Raw genomic sequence first — 8,730 nt, forward strand, 5'->3', positions numbered from 1 at the left:
CAGACAGGCTGGTTTGCTTTCATCACAAAGCCTTTTCTGCTCCATCAAGTATTTGTCAACTATTTCTGTTTGGACGTGTCTGTTACTGCGTGTATTTGTGAGTGTTTCTTTGTGTCTTTTTGTGCTACTGTTTGTGTCTTTCTGCAAGTGGTTCTTTGAACATGTGTTCTTGTGTGTTATGTGTTTATTTGTGTGTGTCTGTCTCAGTCCATGTGAGTTTCTGAGTGTCTTCACTGAGTGAGTGTGTATTGCTTTACCCTGGTGGACCTCGTCATGTCACATTGACCAGAAAGCAATTAACGGTTTATTGCCGCTTCGATGAGGACCTCCTACAGTCCCCTCCACTTGAGAGAGAAAGGGAGAGAGAGATGGAGTTGGTAAGAAAGAAAAGGGGAAAATAGCTGCAGAAAGATAGGAAGGGGAATAGCGAAATAGATGAAGAAAGACTCAGAGGAGAGAGACAGTGAGGATAAGAAAAAAAGGGAGAGAAACAATGTGCGAGAGCGAGGAAAGAACACAGAGTCGGAGGAAGGGAATGTCAGGCTGACATTGCTGGATCAGTTTGAGAGCTCTCCAGAGCCAGAGCCACAGCCACAGCCACAGTGCCCTACCGCTCTGCTCTGAAGGACCCTCACAGACAACTCTCTCAATATACAGTACATTCACACATGCACGCGCGCACACATACAAACACACACACACACACACACACACACACACACACACACACACACACACAAATACAAATACATTACACTTCTTTAACACTACCCACACTGCTAGCCTGCCAGCCATTCAAACAATGAGCCCAGACACCCACACAGAGCCTTTGTCTGTTGGATTTTTTGACGGCTTTTTTTACTGTGTAAAACAGCAAACTCCATGTGTAGTATTTATGCTAATGGTAATATTAATATTACTAATTTTGGCATTCTCTTTTATACCAATAGCTATGTAAGAAATATATCATGAAAATCAGAGAAAACATTGGAGCCTCCATGACAAGTATGTTTAATAACTCCTTCTGCACATAATGTCCCTGATGAGCCACTGAATGTACAAACCACAGAGGCCTTGATTTGGCTCATATTTCCCAATTATACAAACACTGACTAATAAAGACAAATGTCATACTTGCAACTCATGCATAAGAATTCAAGAGTCTTGGACTCACACTTGTTTCTGCTATTTTTCCGCAAGAATTATTTGTGAAATGTGACACTGCCACCATTTGCGGTCTGCGTGTAATGTTGTTTTATCTTTTATCACTTTTGTGAAATGGGGCCCAGATAAGCCTCAGTTTTAATTAACACAGCCATCCACAAAGAGCACATAAGGGCTTGTGCTTCACTTGCCCTTTACATGTGGAGCTGTAACCCAAGACATACTTTTCTTCTTAATTTCTATTTTCTACTGACTTCTGCGTGTAACTTGATTTGGTATCTGTATGTAAGTACTGTCAAATTGCTTCAACTGTGTGACAGTACTTTGGATGAATGATTCTTCATAGACACTGATGGCAGATTGCAGCCGCTGCTGACGTGCTACCTTTGTTGCACGGCTGGTATAGACAAGATGTAATACTTACTGTGTCTCTGACACTAGGCAAATTCACAGTTTACATTAATTAGACCTGATAAAGAGACAGAACAGAATCTGGATACATTGTGTTCAGACCTCAAACTTATGTATGTAGAAGTATGTTGCCAATGATCCGAAATATTTTTCTTTTTCTGAGCTTCAATTTTTCTCTGAGCTTCAATTTGAAAATGTGGTGAAAGTGCAACCTCTCGGGTACCGAACTCCTAACTGTCACTGTATTACTTTTACGTGTCTTTTTATTTGGGGCTTGGAGCGAGTGATTTTAGTGCTAAACTGGGTTCTTTTGTATGTTGCATTTGCATGACTGATCTGAAATTTAGATGTTTTTGTGCAGAATGAGTAGTTTCAGAGATTTTGGTAGCTGCAGACAACTTGGGCGTAGTCAGGTTTAATTCGTCCCTCACGCAATCAAACCAGAGTTGCTATCACTAAACAGAACACGCCTCAACAAAACAATCCCACCACTATCCATCTGTGGTCCTACGTAGTTCTGCTAGGGGAAGCTGGCAACCCTGCATACACATTTAGCACGGAAAAAAGCAATCGTTGTGTGCGGCCAGGGCAGGCAGAAACTGGAGGGAGCTGCTGCCCACTGCTGGGATGGCTAGCGGCAGCTGGGTGAAATCAGTCTCTTAAGAACTCTTTGTCTTCTTGTGGCTTATGGCACCACACTGTGGCAAGGCTGTTTGTTTGTTTCTTATTTTATGGGGATAAAATTCGTTTTTGACCTTCTGTCTATCCCACATCTCCCTCTCATCCATCTTTATGAGGATGGGAGGGAGATGTTCATCATAGATGAACAGTAAGTATTACCTAATTCCTTCACCTTATGGTCTGCCATTTTTAAGGGGTGGCAGTTGAATCTTAGCTGACTAATTAAGAAGCTGACGCCAATAATGGTGAAGTTGGTGATGATGCCTGTGAACAGTAATGAATGTTGATATGCCAAGGTGGAGTTTCCAACAAAAAAAGGTGTGTCTCAAGTTATTCACTATTCAGTCTTGGAACTACAATGCTTTTCTCTTGCATGATATCCACTTCTGCCCTGAGCTGCAGTACATTACTACAGTACTACAGTCTGACAAGTTATTGGCATGACATAAGGCCTAAATACTATAAAATATATAAGTGCTTATTTGCATCTTGCTTACTAATTTTATTCATGTCATAGTTGTCAAGGTGAAAATGGACAGACAGTGAAGGGAGGACACAGTAGAATTACAGCAGCTACTTTGTATCAGACACACTACAACAGACTGCCAGACTGTGGTGTACTGTTTAATGGGTTCCCCTGAGCACAGATTCCCTCTTACTCCCTTCTTCCTACTACACTCCCCTCCTCTTGCTCTTCCTCTCCCTTTCACTTTCAACTGCTTCCCTGTGCCTCAATTTTCCACCTTGGTTTTGTTTTAAGTCCTACTGTTTTTTCTCACCTCACCTCCTCACCTCATGCTTTAGATACTCTCATGTTTCTGTCTGGAACTTTTGTCTTTCTTTTGTGCTCCTCCTCCTCCACCTCTTGTTTTGTTTCTCCTTACCAATCTTGTCAGTTTTGTAGATAGGGCTTCCGCCTTTGCTGAAGTGGAAAGTAACAATATCTTAGAAAAACTCTCTATCTTTCTATCTGTTTCTTAACTTTCCTTTGTCTCCCTCTTTTTGTAAGTCATACAGTGTAACAGCCTCTGGTGACAAGCCTGGCATGCATGCACGCTTTTGTAAGTTTTTACAGCATCTTCATTGTGTCATGTAAACTCCAATCTGTGTGTGTATGTGCGTGTGTGTGTGTGTGTGTGTGTGTGTGTGTGTGTGTGTGTGTGAACAGTGCTGAGAGAGGAGCTGAAACATGCCGGCGAGGAGTTACAGAACATGAGAGAAGAGAAAGAGCACCTAACTCAGCAGCTGATGTAAGTGTCTACAGTATGCGGTAAAACACGCACACACATATATGAAAACCCATGCACAGATGGAGACGCATGTGGATCGTGGTATTTGGAATATGCTGGGTGAAGAACAGGTCGCTGCAGGGCTTGGCTATATGTATAATTTTCCTCAACCAATCAAAACCTTCTGTACAACCCTATTGGCAACGCCCAAACCAGGAAATGCTCACGTTCCACATACCGGGCCTGCTAAGCTGCATCAACAGAGGATTTGACTTGTATACACTCAAACAAAGTTCCAGTCAGGGAGTTAGGACTTGAGAGAAAATATGCCCCTGTGGCTTTTGGAAATATGCTGATGATAAAGCTCTATCAGTACAAACATTTTGCATCTCCTTTGACATTTTTATCCATCCTCCTTAATACCTAAACCTGGAGAAATAAATATACTCACACAAAGGTAAATACAGAACCACACCCACAACACATACTCTATAAATGCAAGAGATTCAATAAATAAAGGTGTTTCAAACCCCCAAATTCTCATGTGTCAGCCTCAGCAGCAGCTTTGAAGTAGTCATGGAGGCTTGAGTAAAACCTACTTTTTAGCCTCACCAGCGGTGTTGCTCAAGGTATGTTGTATCCACCACCACACAACAGCTACTGGGTGGATGGCCATGAAATTCTTTACACACATTTATGCCCAACATACTTCTTATAGACAGAAGTATTCACTCCATGCACACAGTATGCGGCGTTTTCTCTCTGCGGGCTCACTATTAACTGTTTTCACAAGCACAAGATTGCTTGAGCTGGTCACTGAAGGTCAGGTTTGCGGTCTTTTAAATTCCAAATGGATAAGTTATTCCATATTTGGTCATATCTTGACACTGGCTTGAGCTGTACAGTAGCAACTTTTTCAAATGTTTGCACATGTCCCACATTCTGAGTTGTAGTGTTATTTTTAAGAAGCAGAGAATGCTTTTAATCTTGTTTTGGTGACATTATTTGTAATATTTGAAAAATCAGCCACTTCAAAGGTGTACACATAGACACAGACATGGACAAATTCCCACAGAAACACACATGCAGATACACAGTGACACCAACATCCCCCGACACATAAAGGGAAAACATGTTAAATTTTGCTTCTGTCTGATCGGATCATTAAATCAAAGCATTAAAGGACTACTTGACCTGACAGACTACAGATGAAGCACTCATTTGTGCACTAATGTTTCCTCGTGCTCTCCCTATAACCTCCTCAGCAGTCTGTCTTTCCCTCTCCCACATTTTGTGGTCATAAACTTTGTTTTTGACCTTTAGAGATGAAAGATTTTGCCCTGGTTTTTCGCCTCTCTCTTTTACTAATGAGTTTGCGCTGTAGGTTGTTTCCGAGTGTGTGTGTGTGTGTGTGTGTGTGTGTGTGTGTGTGTGTGTGTGTGTGTGTGTGTTTACATACAAGACTTTTCGCAACATGTGTCCCTGTAGAAGGATATTGTGTGTGTGTGTGTGTGTGTGTAAGTGTGTGTGTGTCTGTCACTGGTTAGCTACACATGCATTTTTTGTAAGATACATCCAGATAAATGCGTAGACATTTTTTTATCATTGGTTTCAGAGTATTTAGTATTAATAACACTTTTGTATGTTTGTGTGTGCTATAATCGTTGTATTTTGATACAAATCAGAGTTTTGGTATGACCTTTCTCTCATTTTCTCACCTTTATAGTTGCTTTCTCATGTCATTTTATAGTTTTATATTAAACTAGGGAAAACATCTGCTATTAGTTCAAGATAATCTAATTTATGATTAATGCACCTGTTAAAATATGGAGTATCAAGATAATGTTATATGATTTGATCTTAAAAAAGTCATTAAATAAGTTGGTTTACTCTCCAAATATCTGACCAAACCGATTCTAGGACAAGATCAATGCTCAGCCAAAGCCCTCTGTAACCATAAGAAAAAACGCTTTTTTGACCCCCTGCTCTCTCACGTAGATTTTACATGCCAATGTGTGCATGCGTCAAACACAAATTTGACTTCGTGTTTGTGTATGTGTATGTGTGTGGAACGTGCGCATCCATCCAATACAGGGATCAGGGCTGAGACAGGAAGGATGGAGGGGATGGTTGCAGTCACACGCAACCCACCCAGACATGGACATATGCTACAGGGAGAATCAGCCTTAAGGCGATGTTGTATGATGAGGTGTGTGTGGAGGAGGAGGTGGCGGATATGTGCAAGTCTGAGACTTTATTGAATGATAAGGAGTGTGTGTGTGTTTAGAGGATTGTAGAAAGGGAAAACAGAGGCTCACATTTAACCGAGCAGCTCAACCCAGCTTTTCAGTGTCTACACAGCAGCACTGTGTCCAATATTTAACTTAAACTGTCGGCCAGTTTGACTTTTTGGGTGAATTATGTCAAATGTAGACAAATAGTTATTTCGTACCTTTCAAAAGAGAGTATTTACAAAAAAAAAAAAACAGTTAATCATAATCATTATTTATTTTAAATGATTTTTCACCTAATTGTTTTAACTTCATATTTTTAGATATATGCAGCTTATTTGTAAGGGTAGTCAGTTAAAATGGAGTTTTAATCAAAGCCACGACAGTATTCACAATGCATTCAGAAAGTATTCACACCCCCTTCACGGTTTTCACATTTTGTTATTTTGCAGCCTTATGCAAAAATCATTTAAATTCATTTTTTGCCTCATCAATCTACACTCAATTTACCATAAAGACTAAGTGAAAAAAGATTTTTTTTGTTTTATTAAAAACAAAAAAACTGAAATATCACATTGACATAAGTATTCAGGCTATGACACTTTGAGAAGTTTCTACACCTTGATTAGAGGCCACCTGTGGTAAATTCAACTTACTGGACGTGATTTGGAAAGGAACAAACGAGTCTATATAAGGTCTCACAGCTGCCAATTCATATCAGAGCAAAAACCAAGCCATGAGGTCGAAGGAACTGCCTGCAGAGCTCAGAGACAGAATTGCTTCGAGGCACAGATCTGAGGAAGAAATTTCTGCTGCATCGAAGGTTCTCAAAAGCACAGTGGCCTCCATAATTTTTCAATGGAAAACGTTTGGAACATTTGAGGCTGGCTGCCTTGGTAATAGAGGTGTCTTAGAACCTGATGGTCACTCTGGCTGAGCTCCAGAGATCCTGCTTGGAGATTGGCGAAACTTCCAGAAGTAGAACCATTGCTGCAGCACTCCACTGATCTGGGCTTTATTGCAGAGTGGCCAGACGGAAGCCTCTCCTCAGTGAGAGACGCATGAAAGCTGCTTGGAGTTTGCAAAAAAGGCACCTAAAGGACTCTGACATTGTGAGAAACAAGATTCTCTGGTCTGATGAAACCTAACTTGAACAGTTTGGCCTCAATTCTTAGCATCATGTCTTGAGAAAACCAGGCACCGCTCATCACCTGCCCAATTCCATCCAAACGGTGAAGCAATTTGCAAATATTTCAAAAATTCTGCTTCCACTTTGTCATTATAAGCCATTGAATGTAGATTGATGAGGGAAAAAATTAATTTAAGCATTTTTAGCATAAGGCTGCAACATTAAAAAAATGTGAAAAACCGTAAAAGGGTCTGAATATTACTGAATGCGCTGTTTGTAGCCAAAGTCACAAGTTTCTCCTAGTTTACAGTTGGACAACATGACACCCTCTGCCCATAGACCATAAGTTCTGATCAGGGAAGACAGTCAGGCAAAGTGTGAAATTATGACACCAATCTTATTATTAATCGTAATCTGTGTTGCAAAACTGATGCAACAAAGATTAAGTTGATGCTGATTGGTTGCCTGTTCAAACACCCTCTTATACAGTGGATCTGTGTGGGTTTGTGTGTGATCTGAATTCTTTTTCAGTCTCACTTTGCATCAAATGAGCTCCAGAGCCTCCCAAACCTTTGATTCTCTCTTGATATACAAGAGCAAAAAGTACCAGTTTGTTTGTGTGCAAGATGTGTTGCCGTGACAACTTCCCAACCTTTGACCCCCACCTCCATCAAACATCAGTAATCCGCACCTGTTGCGTTTCTGTTGCGCCAGCCCGTTGCCTTGGAAACGCACAAATACACACATATTTCAGGGGCGGCGTAAGGACAGTGAGCGGCTGTGGAATCCTTCTGATCCCAGCATGCAATCTAATCAGCATGCCAGAGAGACACTCAATGGCAGCTTGTTTTGTCATGACTGTTTACACACACAGATACATACACTTACAGACTGTTTAGGATCTGTAAGCTTGTTTTCAGTCTTGGCTGTTTCACTTGAATATTGCTGTATTGACAGTATTTGTACAAGTAGTACGGTAGTATGTGAATAGTGCTGTCTACGATGCTTGTATGATGTGTTGATCACCTTATGCTACGTGGCTTACAGTTCATACGGCTGGCCACTGAACAAATCAGCAGGAGGGATGGGCAGTTATAGTACGAACTTTGCCTGAGGGCACTTTGACGGCCTTTGTCAAAGGATCACGGAGAGCGTCCCAAACCCCTTCCTGAATGACATGTATGTAAAAGGTGTTGGGAAGCTTCCTGCTGCATTCTGATTGGCATGAGTCGCTGAGCTCATCCTTTCATCAGAGGATGAACACAAGGATCATCCAACACAGACGCAGGCCAGGTTGAAAGGATGGATTAGAGGGAAGAGAGGGATAGATGAAAGACAGAATGGATGCACTGAGCAAGGGAGGAGAGATGAAAGAGTGAATGATGGAATGAGTGAAGGTCAAAAGAGAAAGAGCAAAGGATTGATGTGATTGATGTGATACAGCTTGTTTTCATAAGGCAGATGCTGGTTGCTCTGTGCGTGTCTGTGTACGTGTGTGCATGTGTGCATACATCATGTGTCTGTGCCTGTTTGACTGTTTGCAGTAAAATAACTATTGATCTCAGGGTGTACCCAAGGACCCCGTTTCCCACAAGAGCTTGCTCTGCCATTTGCCTGACACAGACACTTACACACAAAGAAACACACAGACAACTCTCTATTTTTTCTCCCTGACCGCAGTCTTCTGTTTATCTCATATTAGATAAAATCAGTCACAGTCTTTTTTCTCCCTTCTTTCTTTCTCTCACATTCAAAAGAAATCTCAATCGTCTTGTTTGTTGCTCTCTCTCTCTCTCTGTCTCTCTCTCTCTCTCTCTCTCTCTCTCTCTCTCTCTCTCTCTGTTATCATGGGAGTGCATGCCACACAAGAAATGGCATTTTCCTG

Source organism: Xiphias gladius, chromosome 7, assembly GCF_016859285.1.
Source record: "Xiphias gladius isolate SHS-SW01 ecotype Sanya breed wild chromosome 7, ASM1685928v1, whole genome shotgun sequence".
Lineage (NCBI taxonomy): Eukaryota > Metazoa > Chordata > Actinopteri > Istiophoriformes > Xiphiidae > Xiphias > Xiphias gladius.